This window comes from Nicotiana attenuata, chromosome 3 (genome assembly GCF_001879085.1).
Source record: "Nicotiana attenuata strain UT chromosome 3, NIATTr2, whole genome shotgun sequence".
NCBI classification, from domain to species: domain Eukaryota; kingdom Viridiplantae; phylum Streptophyta; class Magnoliopsida; order Solanales; family Solanaceae; genus Nicotiana; species Nicotiana attenuata.
The window spans coordinates 52,513,454-52,532,482 of record NC_031991.1 but is presented as its reverse complement, the minus strand read 5'-3'; the positions used below and the strand labels follow the sequence as shown (position 1 = coordinate 52,532,482).

At 40.3% G+C, this 19,029-nt stretch overlaps 1 long non-coding RNA gene across 1 annotated transcript; it reads left to right on the top strand.

Moving 5' to 3' along the window:
* LOC109223761 lies at positions 897-12,311 on the top strand. Its single transcript, XR_002067659.1, has 2 exons — positions 897-1,590; positions 12,005-12,311. It is a non-coding gene; the product is annotated as an uncharacterized LOC109223761 (long non-coding RNA).

Genomic DNA, 19,029 nt, shown 5'->3' with positions numbered 1-19,029 from the left:
GCCAAAGAAGGATGGGAAGGTCAGAGTCTGTGTCGACTACCAGGATATCAACCGGGCCAGTCCGAAAGACGACTTCCCTTAGCCAAATACACACATCCTGATCGACAATTGCGCCAAGCATGAGCTACAGTCATTCATAGATTGCTTCGCTGGTTATCATCAAATCTGGATGGATGAGGAAGATGCTGAGAAAACGGCTTTCATTATGCCGTGGGGAGTTTACTGTTACAAGATGATGTCATTCGGCCTGAAGAATGCAGGGGCCACCTACATGAGGGCCATGACTACCATCTTCCATGATATGATACACAAGGAGATAGAGGTTGTAAGCACGTGATTTTTGCCCTATACGAAATACTCCTATAAAATCCCAAGAAAATATATTTTTTGTTAATTATCGGCCATTTTAGATATTTTTGTAGAGTTTTATTTAATTTTTTGCATTTTGTGCATGTTTAAGTTTTATTTAAATCATGAAAAATACCAAAAAATATCATGCACTGCATTTAGGCTTTATCTTTACATTTTTAGGATTAATTAGTAATTATTTATTTTATAAAAATCGAAAATCACAAGAAATGCTTCATTTTTACACTTTTTCCTTTTATTGATTTTTTTTCTTTTAGTTTAGGATTAAGTAGTTTTTATAATTAGCTAATTAGTTTAATTCCACCCTTTTGGATAATTTCGAATTTTTAATTTGTAGGATTTTAATTAAAAGAAAAAGGAAAAATTAGAAAATAAAAGAAAGAATTGGAGAAGAAAGGTTTGTCTTGTGAAATTTGGGCCAAAATTAATGCTGAGCCCAAGGCCTATACCCAAATCTGCCCAAACTCAATAATCCACTCAAAGCCCAATCTCCTACCCAAATACCCATTACCCTTTGCCCTAATCCCTCACATAAAAGGGGAGCTAAGGCACAAAAATAGATCAGATTTTTGAAAGAATTAGATCCCTTGCCTAACAGATAACAGAGAATGGTGCATCTTTTGGAGTCTTCATCTCGAATTTTTCATGAAGACATCACGAAACAAATGACCCCTCCCCATTCTGAACGTAGCTCTTCTTCTAGACAGAAGAGGCTCCCCCTCTCCTTTGGTTCCCATATAAAAAAAACACACTCACACACGCATAGATACAGCAAGGAGGTGGGGAAAGAAGCTAGGATTTACAAAGAAAATTCTCCGTCTATTTTTATTTTCCATTTTCTCAGATTTTTAGACATAGTTTAATTTCCAAAAAAAAAGAGAAAAATCAAAAAGTAGATCTCTGTTTCTCCATCTTAATTTCGTATGCTTGTTCCAAAAAATGGAATTTGATGGAAATTTGGTGTGGAATTTGTGTTTGGTTTGAGTTTGCGGTGCCGTTGGAGGTTCTGTTTATGTCGATCAATTTCCGGCTGCGATTCCGGCAGAAGTCCGCGATTCCTGTTGCTCCGTTGCTGTTCCACGATTGCTGAAAGAAGCCGCCAAAGCTTAGTTGTAATCAAGTTCATATGTTGAAAGATATTTGCTCATGAGGGCATGGATGACAAAACTTGGTTAAAGACCGCTATTTTCCTATACTTAATTGCCATTTCGATTAGTAGAGGTAATCATGATTTTCATATTATTGTAATTATGAATGACTATTTTGACTAGATTTTTTTTTTAGTTTCATAGGTGCTAAGTGTAGCATGTTTTTCGATTGACTATTTTCCCATGCTTAATTTTTCTTTTTAAAAAAAAAAAAGTGGTAGTGGTAAATCATTATCTGCGATAACTTTGAGTCAATACTAATGATTGAGTTTTATTTTGGTCTATGTTAAGTTTTAGTATTCCTTTTTCTTGGATAGTTCTGCAATCCACTTGAAGATGTCTAAATTTAACTTTTAACTGATAGAGGTAATTATGAGTTACTACCATCTATTTGATTGTAGGTGTTGAGCGCATTAGGTTTTCTTGGATTTACTTTGCAATCCAATTTTATGTAATCGTGCCTAGATTGCTTTAATTGAGTACAAATCTTGTAAAATAATTTGAGGCGTGCCATGCCAAATAAAATTCCAAAGCCCATGGCCCTCATTTGATTAATATTCTGAATCTTTAGAAATCGAGGCGTGCCATTTAGTTGAATTTCCATGGCCCTCGCAAAGTTGAAAGCGCATAGTTGCTTTAGGCGCGCTATTTTAAAAATTACCTTCCTAAACTCGGGTGTGCATTTCATGTGACCCAAATCCAAATCTCAACAATGTTAAATAAAATATGTCTCGAACTGCGGGTGCATTTCATGTGGCGTGGTCCAAAGACATATTTTAGATGACGTTGAAACCTTCTTAAAAATAATTAAAAGCGGTTAATAAGTTGTAATTGAACCGTAGGCTAAAATATGTATTAAAATCAGATAATAGGCCAATTTTGATAGTTTAAGTGACCATGCTAGAACCACGGAATCCGGGGGTGCCTAACACCTTCCCTCGGGTTAACAGAATTCCTTATTCAGAATTTCTGGTTCGCAGACTTCAAAAGGAAAGTCGAAATTTTCCTCGATTTGGGATTCAAAATAAACCGGTGACTTGGGACACAAAAATTGAACTATCCCAAGTGGCGACTCTGACAAATAAATAATCCCATTTCGAATAATGTCACTTTAATTGGAAAAACTCCCCTATATACTATCCTTCGGGGTGGTGTGTAGAAAAGAGGTGCGATAGCTCTGGCGACTCTGCTGGGGAATCAAAACCCAGAACTTCGGTTCAGGGTTAAGAATTCGAGCTTAAAATAGCTGTTATGATTGGCTTTATCTGTTATCTGATTTTCCTACATGTTTGAGCCTAATGTGCTAAATGCTTTACCGTTTTGATATTTTGTGAATTGTATATATAAATTGCTACGAAACCCTTCCCCTGTCTGAGTCTTCTAAATCATGGAGAAGGGTGCACTTCGTGTGACTTCTCTTCTGTTTAGAGTCTTATCCATTTTAGAACGAGGTTCGGACAAGTTGCAAAGCCGGTGAAGCTTCTGTATTCCCGGTACGCTGCCCTCCCCCCTCCCCCCGGCTCGAGTTGTCCGCTCGGGTAAGCCAGGTCTAGAACAATAAACCCATGTTTTAAACCTAGTATAACAAAGTCTCATGTCGGATCCCTAGTAGGAACGTTTGTTTGCATCACGTGCATTTGACTTAGGAGACTCAACACAGGGGTTGGGTCTGTCTAGGACAGGTGTACCTGAAATGAAAAGACCATCCTGATGCATCTTACGTGCTACTTGCATATCTGTCTGTTCGGCTTGCATGTTGACCGGCTTCTAGAATAGGGAAAGAAAATCAAAAAAAAGAAAAAAGAAAGAAAGAAAAACCAAAAGTGAGAGGTAGGTATTTAGAAAATTCTGAAACTCTACCGAAATTTTGAAAAAAAAAAGAGAAAAAAAAAAGAAAAGAAAAATCTTGTTTTCAAACATAGTTGGTTCTATTTTGTCAAATCTGACCGAACTACGTGGGTCTGATTCTCACCGGATGTGAGATACGTAGGCAAACCTCATCGGTTCCGACCCCAATTTTCAAAAAATCCAAAAATATTTTCTTTCAGTTCTTTCTTCAGAAATCTTTCCTTAGAAAATTCAAAAAAAAGAAGTATTTTTTTAACTCAAAAATAGTTTCCTTCTTTCTAATGTCTTTCATGCGAAAAAAGAAAAATCAATAAAAATCAAAATCCAAAAATACGGGTTTTCTTCATTTTGAAGTATTTTTTCAAAAAAAAAAAATTACTCCTTAGATGTCTTTCTTTCATAAATGATAATAAAAAAAAAGATTTTGAAAAAAAATTTTGAAGTCCAAAAAATATTTTTGCTTTTCTTTAGAAGTACTTTTGTAAATAAATAAAAGCTTAGAAATTCAAAATATTTTTCTTAAAAAGGTCCCTCTTTCGAAAATTAAGAGGTTACATCCAAAATCCAAAAATATTTTCTTTCTTCTTTAGAAAAAGAGAAAACGAATGAAAATTCAAACAAAAATATTTTCTTTTGAAAGTCCCAAAGTTCCAATCAAAAGAAAAGGAATTTTTAGAAGTATTTCTTTCAAAAATAAAATCAAAACCAAAATCAAAAATCCAAAAAAAAAAATTTCCCTTTCTTCTTTTAAAACATTTTTTAGAAGATTCCAAAAGAAAAAAAAAATCAAAAAATCAAAAATGTTTTTCGCTTAAAGCTTTTACGGTCTGAGTTTTATAAAAAGTAAAATAAAGAGTTAGTTTATTTACTCCATTCGCGATCTTCCCGAACTACGCAAGATCTGATTCATGCGGTGTCATGATACGTAGGCAATCCCCATCGGATTCGGTCACAGCCATAAAATAAATTGAGTGAAAAATAAACTGAAAAAAAAATTGAGTGAAAAAAGAAAGAAAAAGTGAAAAAAAGAAGAGAGTGACAAAAATGAAAAAAAAAAAGAAAAAAAAGAAAGTGCCAAAATAAAAGAGCGGCAAAAACGAGATGAAAAATCAAGAGTGATTAAAGAGAGGCAAAAAGAGGTACATACTGAAAGGGTTAGTTAAGGCCGGGATGAAACATGCAACTGTGCAAACACATGGTAGAAGCGTTTAACTGTTAGGTGCATTGCATCCCAACGTGCGATTTCCTATATGTTAAATGTCTCAAAAGTAACAAGGTTGTTTGTGTGAGCAAATTAGCCAAGTTTTGTTCAGGTGGTTGGTTTTGTTGGTATGCGGTGATGAACGCGCAACCTTGCACGTGGCCACAACATTATACACTAAATCGAGCTCTACCTCCCAGAAATGCCCTTCCGTACTAAGCTCCATACAATCCCCAATCAAATGTTCCTCAGTACAATCCTCGCCCAAGAGAGTCTTTCAAAAGGAATCAGTTCACCCCTATTGGTGAATCATACTCGGGTTTGTTCCAAAAGCTAGTCAGGCGAGGTTTCCTGCAGCTAGTGGCCCCAAACCAGCTAAATCCCGAGTCCCCTCGCACCGAGCTGATGCTAGATGTGAATACCACTCTGGAGCGGTGGGGCACAATACAGAGGACTGTTGGACCCTCAAAAGGGTAGTTGAAGATTTAATTGAAGCTGGAAGAATCATTTTTCGGGACGAAGAGACTCCTAACATGATGAACAATCCTCTGCCTACTCACACCAATGGGACAGTAGTCGGAATGACTTGTGAAGATAAGAAATTTGATCCGTCACTAAAGGCCATTGAAGCCATGGTCGAAAAAGAAGAAAAGCTGAAAAATAGTCGCAAAGCCTGAAAGTTCCCCGTCAGACGGGAGTCTCGGTAGCCAGTCTTGCTATCCTTTCTGCGTCCGGATTATCTCAGGGTGTGATCCGGATGTTTTACTTTATTGTCTTACTTTCTGATGTAAACCCTTCTATCTTCAAAAATTAAAAAAAAAAACAAAAAAAAATCAAAAAATCAAATGAAATTAATATTTCATTTTCCAAGAATGTCTCTTCTCTTAATCTTGTCATTTTCTCATTCTTCTTTTTAGTTCTGTTAAATGCAGATTTCTATAACATGACATGCTTGAGGACTTCATGCCCAGATTCCAAAATGCTGTCAGACTTCGAAATAATGAATCAAGAGTCGAAGTGCAAAGAAGATAAGTTTGAGGAAATAAAAACAAAGAGTTGGAACAGTTGAAGGAAAATTGGCTCCAATTTAGAAAGGTCCATACATTGCAAGAAGAGTACTGCCAAAAGAGCGCGTTGTACTTGGGATACATCGAAGGAAATGTCCCGGAAACAAATGGCAATGCAAATGCAGTCAAAAGGTACTATGTTGGATCTTCTATATAACATAAATTTTCTCTGGTTGGGATGAAGAAGGCTTTCTTTCTCGCTACCCAAACACTATCAACCCTTGCCAACCCTTTGAGCCGGTTACCTTTCTTTGATTACCCTCTTTGGAACCTCAAGGTGTTATTGAAAAAAAATAAAAATTGAAAAAATGAAATGAAGAATGAAAAAAAAATGATGAAAAAGGAGAAGAAAAAGAAAGATACAAAAAAAAGGAAGAAAAGACAATACATGAAAAAAAATGAAAAAAAAACGAGGAAAAAAGGATAAAGAAAGAGAAAGGAAAACAAAACAAACAGAAGAACAAAAGAAAAATCAAAAACAAAGTTGCCTGAACTACGTTCGACTTGATTTCGAAAGGATACGTAGGCAGCCTCTCTCTGGGGTTCAGTCATAACAAATAAAAATCCAGTTTTCCCCAAAAAGTGAAACTGGGGCCGAAGTTATAATGGTTCGGCGATGATCCCGCCCGAATGGTTCCAAAGTTGTAATGCAGTCTAAATCATTTTACCCAAATCCTTTCAAGTCCTTTTGATCAATCGGCGAGAATGTCCAAGGATCCGAGAATGCAGCTACTTGGATCTGATACAACAAAATGAGAGAAATGAAATGAGAGAGTCTTATTGGTGAAAACCCACACGGGCACCATGAGGCGATGGTAAGCAGAGAAATGAAAAATGAGAGAGTCTTGTTAGTGAAAACTCGCAAAGAGCACTATAAGGCGATGGTGAGAAGAGAAATAAGAGAGGTCAGCTCGTGAAAACTCGCAAAGGGCGCCCCTGATCGAAGAGGATCCTCACAGCCATCGGCGCAGATAAAGTCCTGGCAAGGTTTCTCGAATTTTGAAGCAAAAGTTGTGATGAATTTCTGAGAGTCGGACGGTTTACACAGATCAGGCATCCAGTCCAAAAGGCATGTCATGTTCATTGAAGTTCGCATGTACTCCAGATAAGTCCTTCTTTCCTTTCCCCGAAAGGGACACTACTTGTTTTAAACTCATTCTCCATTCCATTGTTAGTTTTCTTTCAATCCCTTTCGGTCTAACACTATTCCGAAACTAAGACAAAGAAAGGATGGCAAGACTAATTTACAGGGTCCTCATTTGGTGCGAGCTAATGTGCAGAAAGGCACCCAGCCTCGTCACGGGCATCAAGTCGACCCCGACTAGCCATGGCGGCCGATGCTCGAAATCAAAACTCTTGGAAAGAGAAAATCAAATGGAGCGCCTATGAAGGAAAAATAAAGCTGGAAGAGGTTAAGTCCCATGCGACTAGCCATTGTAGCAAAGTTTGAGGAGCCAAAAGTTCCCCAATGTTCCAAAGAAAAGAAAAGAAAGAAAAAAAAAGAAAATGAAAAGGAAGTCAGAAAGGAAAGGCCTACGAAGGCAAAATAAAGTCGAAAAGGTTGAGCTTTGCCGACCAATCATCATGATAAAGTCTGGAAAAGCCAGAGTTTCTCCAGAGTCAAAAAGGCAATCGGTATTCAGGAAGCAACCAGTTGCAGTTGAAAGAGCCGAGATCAAGTGATCAAAACAATCAAGGCCACAAACAAACCACCGTTTCAAACAAACAATTGTTCTTTGTTCGAAAATTTCAAACAGGTGCAATCCAAAGCAACCATGGAAGAAGCAGGTGCAACCAAAAGGGAAAAAGAAATGCGCGAGTGCTAAAAACAGCTTTGCAGCAACAAACCATAAAAAGGGAAGTCCCCTCCAAGTTTTTTCTGTATTTACTCATTCCTTGAAATGAAAGAAAAAAAAGAGAAAGGAAATTGAAATGAAAAAAAAGAGAGATAAGAAGAAAATTCAAAAAAAAATGGTAGTTTAGGACCCCAATCTCTACTTTTTTGTTTGCCAACATTAGGGATCAAATCCCTAAGTTGAGATTTTAGACATAGGGCCTATCCCTAGTCGCCTTTTTGCAAACATTAGGGCTCCAATCACTCAGTTGAAATTTTTAGACATAGGGCCTCTATTCCCTAGTCACCTTTTTGCCAACATTAGGGCTCCAATCCCTGAGTTGAGATATTTAGACATAGGAACTCCATTCCCTAGTCGCCTTTTGCCAACATTAGGGCTCCAATCCCTGAGTTGAGATTTTTAGACATAGGAACTCCATTCCCTAGTCGCCTTTCGCCAACATTAGGGCTCCAATCCCTGAGTTGAGCTTTTAGACATAGGGCCTCCATTCCCTAGTCGCCTTTTGCCAACATTAGGGCTCCAATCCCTGAGTTGAGCTTTTTAGACATAGGGCCTCCATTCCCTAGTCGCCTTTTTGCCAACATTAGGGCTCCAATCCCTGAGTTGAGCTTTTTAGACATAGGGCCTGCATTCCCTAGTCGCCTTTTTACCAATATTAGGGCTCTTATCCCTGAGTTGAGTTTTAAGACATAGGGCTTCCATTCCCTAGTCGCCTTTTACCAACATTAGGGCTCCAATCCCTGAGTTGAGTTTTTAGACATAGGGCCTCCATTCCCTAGTCGCCTTTACCAATATTAGGCTCCACTCCCCGAGTTGAGCTTTTTAGACATAGGGCCTCCATTCCCTAGTCGCCTTTTTACCAACATTAGGGCTCCAATCCCTGAGTTGAGATTTTTAGACATAGGTCCTCCATTCCCTAGTCGCCTTTTTACCAACATTAGGGCTCCAATCTCTGAGTTGAGTATTGATACATAGGGCCTCCATTCCCTAGTCGCCTTTTACCAATATTAGGTCTCTAATCCCTGAGTTGAGTTTTAAGACATAGGGCCTCCATTCCCTAGTCGCCTTTTTCCAACATTAGGGCTCCAATCCCTAAGTTGAGATTTTAGACATAGGGCCTCCATTCCCTAGTCGCCTTTTTACCAACATTAGGGCTCCAATCCCTGAGTTGAGTTTTTAGACATAGGGCCTCCATTCCCTAGTCGCCTTTTTACCAACATTAGGGCTCCAATCCCTGAGTTGAGTTTTTAGACATAGGGCCTCCATTCCCTAGTCGCCTTTTACCAACATTAGGGCTCCAATCCCTGAGTTGAGTTTTTAGACATAGGGCCTCCATTCCCTAGTCGCCTTTTAGCCAACATTAGGGCTCCAATCCCTGAGTTGAACTTTTTCGACATAGGGCCTTCATTCCCTAGTCGCCTTTTTGCCAACATTAGGGCTCCAATCCCTTAGTTGAGCTTTTTGGACATAGGGCCTCCATTCCCTAGTCGCCTTTTTACCCACATTTGGGCTCTAATCCCTGAGTTGAGTTTTTAGACATAGGGCCACCATTCCCTAGTCGCCTTTTACCAATATTAGGGCTCCAATCCCTGAGTTGAGTTTTTAGACATAGGGCCTCCATTCCCTAGTCGCCTTTTAGCCAACATTAGGGCTCCAATCCCTGAGTTGTATTTTTACACATAGGGCCTCCATTCCCTAGTCGCCTTTTTCCAAACTTTAGGGCTCCAATCCCTGAGTTGACATTTTAGACATAGGGCCACCATTCCCTAGTCACCTTTTACCAACATTAGGGCTCCAATCCCTGAGTTGAGTTTTTAGACATAGGGCCTCCATTCCCTAGTTGCCTTTTACCAACATTAGGGCTCCAATCCCTGAGTTGAGTTTTTAGACATAGGGCCTCCATTCCCTAGTCGCCTTTTACCAACATTAGGACTCCAATCCCTGATTTGAGATTTTTAGACATAGGGCCTCCATTCCCTATCGCCTTTTGCCAACATTAGGGCTCCAATCCCTGAGTTGAGATTTTTAGACATAGGGCCTCCATTCCCTAGTCGCCTTTTTTACCAACATTAGGGCTCCAATCCCTGAGTTGAGTTTTTAGACATAGGGCCTCCATTCCCTAGTCGCCTTTTTACCATCATTAGGGCTCCAATCCCTGAGTTGAGATTTTAGACATAGGGCGTCCATTCCCTAGTCGCCTTTTGCCAATATTAGGGCTCCAATTCTTGAGTTGAGATTTTTAGACATAGGGCCTCCATTCCCTAGTCGCCTTTTGCTAACATTAGGGCTCCAATCTTGAGTTGAGCTTTTTAGACAAGGACCTTTTTTCTTTTATTCCGGCATAACCCGTGGACCTCCCTGGCTTAACCCAAGGACCTTTTTCTTTTATCCCGGCATAACCCGTGGACCTCCCTGGCATAATTCAAGGACCTTTTTTTTTTTATCCCGGCATAACCCGTGGACCTCCCTGGCATAACCCAAGGACCTTTTTTCTTTTATCCCGGCATAACCCGTGGACCTCCCTGGCATAACCCAAGGACCTTTTTTTCTTTTATCCCGGCATAACCCGCGGACCTTCCCGGCATAAGCCGAGGACCCTTTTTTTTTTCTTTACCCCGGCATAACCCGCGGATATCCCCGGCATAACCCGAGGACCCATTTATTTTCCGGCATAAACCGGTCATTTTTCCAGCATAACCTGGTAATCCTCCCAATTCAAGGCTTCACTCTCATTCCCAAGGATACACAATCCTGATTTTTATTGCTTTCAATGAAGAAGTAGTTTAGATTTGTGTTGAAAATAACTCACGAAATATTCCTAGTGAAAATTGGGGCAGAAAAATTTCGTTTGTTTGTTTATTTTTGGTGTCTGAGCAGGTTTGACCTCGGCACAGGATTCGAGATGACCAAAAGAATGAGTCTCAATCCAAAATAAAGAAAAGAAGAAAAGAACAAAAAGAAGTAAACTCAAAGTACCGAAGTGGAGAAGGATGCAGACTGCTCAAGATATAATTGAAGTCACAAGCTTCGCATGTCCCGCCTTGATCCAAAGCTGCAGAAAGGACCAGTACCTACAGCTGACGAGCATCAAGATTCATATTAGAGTCCGCAGCAAGAACCAGCTAAGACTCAAGATCAAGCTTCAAAAGATTTATAGATAGGAATCTTGTAACTCATAGTTGATAGGATTAGCTAGCTTAGCTCTTTTATTTTCCATTTTGGTGTAATAAGGAGTTTAGCAAGCAGTAGCAACAACAGCAACAGTGAAATCACAGCTTCTCGGTAGTCCCAGCTACCAAAACTTTCAGAACTACACTGACCTGATTCCTTTATAGCCAAGGATATGTAGGCAACCTTTGAAGCAAGGTTCGGTCATACAAAAATGCTTCCCATGGAGTTTCAAACGGGCAAAAATCCCTCATATTGCTCACTTTATCTTTGCCCGAAAACTTTTCATGTTTCCGAGCAAAGAGGGGCAGCTGTAAGCACGTGATTTTTGCCCTATACGAAATACTCCTATAAATCCCAAGAAAATAGATTTTTTCTTAATTATCGGCCATTTTAGATATTTTTGTAGAATTTTATTTAATTTTTTGCATTTTGTGCATGTTTAAGTTTTATTTAAATCATGAAAAATACCAAAAAATATCATGCATTGCATTTAGGCTTTATCTTTATATTTTTAGGATTAATTAGTAATTATTTATTTTATAAAAATCGAAAATCACAAAAAATGCTTCATTTTTACACTTTTTCCTTTTATTGATTTTTTTTTCTTTTAATTTAGGATTAAGTAGTTTTATAATTTTTACAATTAGCTAATTAGTTTAATTCCACTCTTTTGGATAATTTCGGATTTTTAATTTGTAGGATTTTAATTAAAAAAAGGAAAAATTAGAAAATAAAAGAAAGAATTGGAGAAGAAAGGTTTTTCTTGTGAAATTGGGCCAAAATTAATGCTGAGCCCAAGGCCTATACCCAAATCTGCCCAAACCCAATAACCCACTCAAAGCCCAATCTCCCTACCCAAATACCCATTACCCTTTGCCCTGATCCCTCACATAAAAGGGGAGCTAAGGCACAAAAATAGATCAGATTTTTGAGAGAATTAGATCCCTTGCCTAACAGATAACAGAGAACGGCGCATCTTTTGGACTCTTCTTCTCCAATTTTTCATGAAGACATCACGAAACAAATGACCCCTCCCCATTCTGAACGTAGCTCTTCTTCTGGACAGAAGAGGCTCCCCTTCTCTTTTAGTTCCCATATAAAAAAAAACACTCACACACACATAGATACAGCAGGGAGGTGGGGAAAGAAGCTAGGATTTACAAAGAAAATTCTCTGTCTATTTTTATTTTTCATTTTCTCAGATTTTTAGACATAGTTTAATTTCCAAAAAAACAGAGAATAATCAAAAAGTATATATCTGTTTCTCCATCTTAATTTCGTATGCTTGTTCCAAAAAAATGGAATTTGATGGAAATTTGGTGTGGAGTTTGTGTTTGGTTTGAGTTTGCGGTGCCGTTGGAGGTTCTGTTTGTGTCGATCAATTTCCGGCTGTGATTCCGGCAGAAGTCCGCGGTTCCTGTTGCTCCGTTGCTGTTCCACGATTGCTGAAAGAAGCCGCCAAAGCTTAGTTGTAATCAAGTTCATATATTGAAAGAAATTTGCTCATGAGGGCATGGATGACAAAACTTGGTTAAAGACCGCTATTTTCCTATACTTAATTGCCATTTCGACTAGTAGAGGTAATCATGATTTTTATATTATTGTAATTATGAATGACTACTTTGACTAGATTTTATTTTTTATTTTTTTAGTTTCATAGGTGCTAAGTGTAGCATGTTTTTCGATTGACTATTTTCCCATGCTTAATTTTTTTTTTTTAAAAAAAAAGTAGTAGAGGTAAATCATTATCTGCGATAACTTTGAGTCAATACTATTGATTGAGTTTTATTTTGGTCTATGTTAAGTTTTAGTATTCCTTTTTCTTGGATAGTTCTGCAATCCACTTGAACATGACTAAATTTAACTTTTAACTGATAGAGGTAATTATGAGTTACTACCATCTATTTGATTGTAGCCGTTGAGCGCATTAGGTTTTCTTGGATTTACTTTGCAATCCAATTTTATGTAATCGTGCCTAGATTGCTTTAATTGAGTACAAATCTTGTAAAATAATTTGAGGCGTGCCATGCCAAATAAAATCTCAAAGCCCATGGCCCTCATTTAATTAATATTCTGAATCTTTAGAAATCGAGGCGTGCCATTTAGTCGAATTTCCATGGCCCTCGCAAAGTTGAAAGCGCATAGTTGCTTTAGGCGCGCTATTTTAAAAATTACCTTCCTAAACTCGGGTGTGCATTTTATGTGACCCAAATCCAAATCTCAACAATGTTAACTAAAATGTGTCTCGGACTGCGGGTGCATTTCATGTGGCGTGGTCCAAAGACGTGTTTTAGATGACGTTGAAACCTTCTTAAAAATAATTTAAAGCGATTAATAAGTTGTAATTGAACAGTAGGCTAAAACATGTATTAAAATAAGATAATAGGCCAATTGTGATAGTTTAAGCGACCGTGCTAGAACCACGGAATCCGGGGGTGCCTTACACCTTCCCCCGGGTTAACAGAATTCCTTATTCAGAATTTCTGGTTCGCAGACTTCAAAAGGAAAGTCGAAATTTTCCTCGATTTGGGATTCAAAATAAATCGGTGACTTGGGACACCAAAATTGAACTATCCCAAGTGGCGACTCTGGCAAATAAATAATCCCATTTCGAATAATGTCACTTTAATTGGAAAAACTCCCTTATATACTATCCTTCGGGGTGGTGTGTAAAAAGGAGGTGTGACAGAGGTATATGTGGATGATGTTATTATCAAATCCAAGAAGGCCACTGACCACATAGAAGATCTGAGGAAGTTCTTCAATAGACTGCGGAGATACAACCTGAAACTAAACCCCGCAAAGTGCGCATTTGGGGTTCTTGCTGGGAAATTGCTTGGGTTTCTTGTGAGCCGCCGAGGAATAGAACTGGATCCATCGAAATTCAAAGCCATTCAAGAACTACCACCGCCAAGAAACAAGAAAGATGTGATGAGTTTCTTGGGAAGGCTTAACTACATCAGCCGATTCATAGCACAGTCTACAGTTATTTGTGAGCCGATCTTCAAAATGTTAAAGAAGGACGCCGCCACCAAATGGACCGATGACTGCCAAAAGGCCTTCGACAAAATCAGAGAGTACCAGTCAACACCACCAGTCTTAGTCCCGCCCGAGCCAGGTAGACCCTTATTACTCTACCTTGCGGTGTTAGATGGAGCTTTCGGCTGCGTCCTGGGGCAACACGATGAAACAGGTAGGAAGTAGCAAGCCATTTATTATATCAGTAAGAAGTTCACCCCGCACGAGGCCCGGTATTCTCTATTGGAACGCACCTGTTGTGCTTTGACTTGGGTAGCTGAGAAGTTGAGACATTACTTCTGTGCCTATACTACATATCTCATATCGAGAATGGATCCCTTGAAGTACATCTTTCAGAAGCCCATGCCCACTGGCAAGCTAGCCAAGTTGCAAATCCTGTTGAGTGAGTTCAACATTATTTACGTAACTCAGAAAGCGGTCAAGGGACAGGCACTGGCAGACCACCTTGCTGAAAACCCCGTGGATGGAGGATACGAACCCTTGAAAACGTATTTTCCTGATGAAGTGGTATCATTCATAGGAGAAGACATTGCGGAATCATATGACGGTTGGAGAATGTTCATCGATGGAGCAGCAAACTTCAATGGAGTTGGCATAGGAGCAGTCCTAATATGAGAAATCGGTCAGCATTATCTGGTGTCTGCCAAACTCAGGTTCCCCTGCACCAACAATATGGCCGAATATGAAGCCTGCATCTTAGGACTCAAAATGGCCATTAACATGAACGTTCAAGAGCTGCTAGTGATTGGAGATTCAGACTTACTTATACATCAGGTACGAGGAGAATGGGAAACCAAGAACTCCAAGATACTCCCGTATCTGCATCACGTACAGGAATTGAGAAAGAGGTTCACAAAGATGGAATTCCAGTATGTTTCCAGAATCCAGAATGAGTTCGCTGATGCATTGGCTACCCTATCATCTATGGTACAGCATCCCGACAAGAATTTCATTGATCCCATTCCGGTGAAAATCCATAATCAGCCAGCTTACTGTGCCCATGTTGAAGAGGAAGCAGACGGAAAGCCTTGGTTTCATGATATCAAGGAATATTTGGCAAAAGGAGAGTACCCGGAGCTTGCGAATCCTACACAGAAATGCACACTTCAGAGATTGTCCAACAACTTCTTTCACAGTGGAGGAATCCTATATAGGAGGACTCTCGATTTAGGATTATTAAGATGTGTCGACGAAAAAGAAGCATCCAAGCTACTAGAGGAAATTCATGCTGGGACCTGCGGTCCACATATGAACGGTTTTGTCTTAGCAAAGAAGATACTCCGAGCTGGTTACTTTTGGATGACTATGGAAACGGACTGCATCCAGTATGTCTGGAAATGCCACCGTTGTCAGATACATGCAGACATGATAAAGGTACCTCCAAGCGAGCTTAAGACAACAAGCTCACCGTGGCCGTTCGCCACCTGGGGAATGGACGTTATTGGACCAATCGAGCCTGCCGCTTCCATTGGACACAGGTTCATCCTAGTAGCCATAGACTATTTCACCAAATGGGTCAAAGCAGCATCTTACAAAGCGGTGACTAAGAAAGTCGTGGCAGACTTTGTCCGCGACCGCATTGTTTGTCGATTCGGAATTCCAGAGTCAATCATTACTGATAATGGCTCCAACCTCAACAGCAACTTGATGAAAGCTATGTGCGAAACTTTCAAGATCAAACACAAACATTCCACAGCCTACATGCCTCAGATGAATGGAGCTGTAGAAGCCGCCAACAAGAATATCAAGAAGATATTGAGAAAAATGATAGAGAAGCATAGACAGTGACACGAGAAGTTATCATTTGATCTACTGGGATATCGCACCGCAGTCCACACATCAACCGGGGCAACCCCCTATATGCTGGTTTACGGTACAGAGGCTGTCATTCCCACTGAGGTAGAAATTCCTTCCCTAAGGATCATGCAAGAAGCTGAGCTCGACGACGCAGAGTGGGTATAAAGTCGTTATGAGCAACTAGCCCTTGTAGACGGAAAGAGAATGAATGCAGTCTTCCATGGTCAACTCTACTAGAACAGAATGTCCAGAGCCTTCAACAAAAGAGTCAAGCAAGGACAGTTCACACCGGGGCAGCTGGTGTTAAAGAAAATTTTTCCGCATCAAGATGAAGCCAAAGGGAAGTTCTCTCCCAACTGGCAGGGTCCATACATGGTTCACCGGGTTTTGACAGGAGGAGCCCTCATACTTGCTGAAATGGATGGGGAAGTCTGGCCAATGCCGATCAATTCAGATGCAGTCAAGTGTTACTATGTGTAATCTTTATGCTTTCCTTATATGATGTAAATTGAACTACGCCTGACCTGATTCTCGTTTAAGAGGGGATACGTAGGCAGCCCTATGGGTTCGGTCACAATTCAATAAAACTTTCATTTCCCCCCGTAATCGGAAACTGGGGCAAAATTTTGAGGAGGACCCTCAAAATTCCGAAGTAATTTCAGCCAATCGCCCCACGAGCAGCAGTCAGAAAGGTCAACCTATCAAACTGGGGTAGAATTTTGAGGAGGGCCCTCAAAATTCCGTTAGCAGGAGAGGTTGCAATGTCCTGAACTACGTCACAGTCGTCGGTTCATCTAAAAGCTATTTTTTTTTAATTTATGTCATACTGTTACAAAATCCACAAGGCGCCCCTGATCGAAGAGTCTTATTGGTGAAAACTCACACGGGCACCATGAGGCGATGGTAAGCAGAGAAATGAAATATGAGAGAGTCTTGTTAGTGAAAACTCGCAAATGCACTATATGGCGATGGTGAGAAGAGAAATGAGAGAGGTCAGCTCGTGAAAACTCGCAAAGGGCGCCCCTGATCGAAGAGGATCCTCACAGCCATCGGCGCCGACAAAGTCCTGGCAAGGTTTCTCGAATTTTGAAGCAAAAGTTGTGATGAATTTATGAGAGTCGGACGGCTTACACAGATCAGGCATCCAGTCCAAAAGGCATGTCATGTTCATTGAAGTCCGCATGTACTCCAGATAAGTCCTTCTTTCCTTTCCCCGAAAGGGACACTTCTTGTTTTAAACTCATTCTCCATTCCATTGTTAGTTTTCTTTCAATCCCTTTCGGTCTAACACTATTCCGAAACTAAGACAAAGAAAGGATGGCAAGACTGATTTACAGGGTCCTCATTTGGCGTGAGCTAATGTGCAGAAAGGCACCCAGCCTCGTCACGGGCATCAAGTCGACCCCGACTAGCCATGGCGGCCGATGCTTCGAAATCAAAACTCTTGGAAAGAGAAAATCAAATGGAGCGCTTATGAAGGCAAAATAAAGTTGGAAGAGGTTAAGTCCCATGCGACTAGCCATTATAGCAAAGTTTGAGGAGCCAAAAGTTCCCCAATGTTCCAAAGAAAAGAAAAGAAAAGCAAAAAAAAGAAAAAAAAAGAAAATGAAAAGGAAGTCAGAAAGGAAAGGCCTACGAGGGCAAAATAAAGTCGAAAAGGTTGAGCTTTGCCGACCAATCATCATGACAAAGTCTGGAAAAGCTAGAGTTTCTCCTGAGTCAGAAAGGCAATCGGTATTCAGGAAGCAACCAGTTGCAGTTGAAAGAGCCGAGATCAAGTGATCAAAACAATCAAGGCCACAAACCAACCGCCGTTTCAAACTAACAATTGTTCTTTGTTCAAAAATTTGAAACAGGTGCAATCCAAAGCAACCATGCAAGAAGCAGGTGCAACCAAAAGGGAAAAAGAAATGCGCGAGTGCTAAAAACAGCTTTGCAGCAACAACCCATAAAAAGGGAAGTCCCCTCCAAGTTTTTTCTGCATTTACTCATTCCTTGAAATGAAATAAAAAAAAAAGAGAAAGGAAATTGAAATGAAAAAAAAAGAGATAAGAAGAAAATTAAAAAAAAATGGTAGGTTAGGACCCCAATCTTTACTTTTTTGTTTGCGAACATTAGGGCTCAAATCCCTAAGTTGAGATTTTAGACATAGGGCCTCCATTCCCTAGTCGCCTTTTTGCCAACATTAGGGATCCAATCCCTGAGTTGAGATTTTTAGACATAGGGCCTCCATTCCCTAGTTGCCATTTTAGGGCTCCAATCCCTGAGTTGAGATTTTTAGACATAGGGCCTCCATTCCCTAATGGCCTTTTGCCAACATTAAGGCTCCAATCCCTGAGTTGAGCTTTTAGACATAGGGCCTCCATTCCCTAGTCGCCTTTTTCCAACATTAGGGCTCCAATCCCTGAGTTCAGCCTTTTAGACATAGGGCCTCCATTCCCTAGTCGCCTTTTGCCAACATTAGGGCTCCAATCCCTGAGTTGAGTTTTTAGACATAGGGCCTCCATTCCCTAGTCGCCTTTTTGCCAACATTAGGGCTCCAATCCCTGAGTTGAGTTTTTAGACATAGGGCCTCCATTCCCTAGTCGCCTTTTACCAACATTAGTGCTTCAATCCCTGAGTTGAGATTTTAGACATAGGGCCTCAATTCCCTTGTCGCCTTTTTGCCAACATTAGGGCTCCAATCCCTGAGTTGAAATATTTAGACATAGGGCCTCCATTCCCTAGTCGCCTTTTTGCCAACATTAGGGCTCCAATCCCTGAGTTGAGATTTTTAGACATAGGGCCTTCATTCCCTAATCGCCTTTTGCCAACATTAGAGCTCCAATCACTGAGTTGAGATTTTAGACATAGGGTCTCCATTCCCTAGTCGCCGTTTGTCAACATTAGGGCTCCAATCCCTAAGTTGAGATTTTTAGACATAGGGCCTCCATTCCCTAGTCGCCTTTTTCCAACATTAGGGCTCCAATCCCAGAGTTGAGCTTTTTAAACATAGGGCCTCCATTCCTTAGTCGCCTTTTTGCCAACATTAGGGCTCCAATCCCTGAGTTGAGTTTTTAGACATAGGGCCTCCATTCCCTAGTCGCCTTTTACCAACATTAGGGCTCTAATCCTTGAGTTGAGATTTAGACGTAGGGCCTCCATTCCCTAGTCGCCTTTTTACCAACATTAGGGATCCAATCCCTGAGTTGAGTTTTTAGACATTGGGCCTCCATTCCCTAGTCGCCTTTTGCCAACATTAGGGCTCCAATCCCTGAGTTGAGCTTTTTAGACATAGGGCCTCCATTCCCTAGTCGCCTTTTTACCAACATTAGCGCTCTAATCCCTGAGTTGAGTTTTTTGATAGAGGGCCTCCATTCCCTAGTCGCCTTTTACCAACATTAGGGCTTCAATCCCTGAGTTGATATTTTAGACAAAGGGCCTCCATTCTCTAGTCGCCTTTTTACCAACATTAGGGCTTCAATCCCTGAGTTGAGTTTTTAGACATAGGGCCTCCATTCCCTAGTCGCCTTTTTGCCAACATTAGGGCTCCA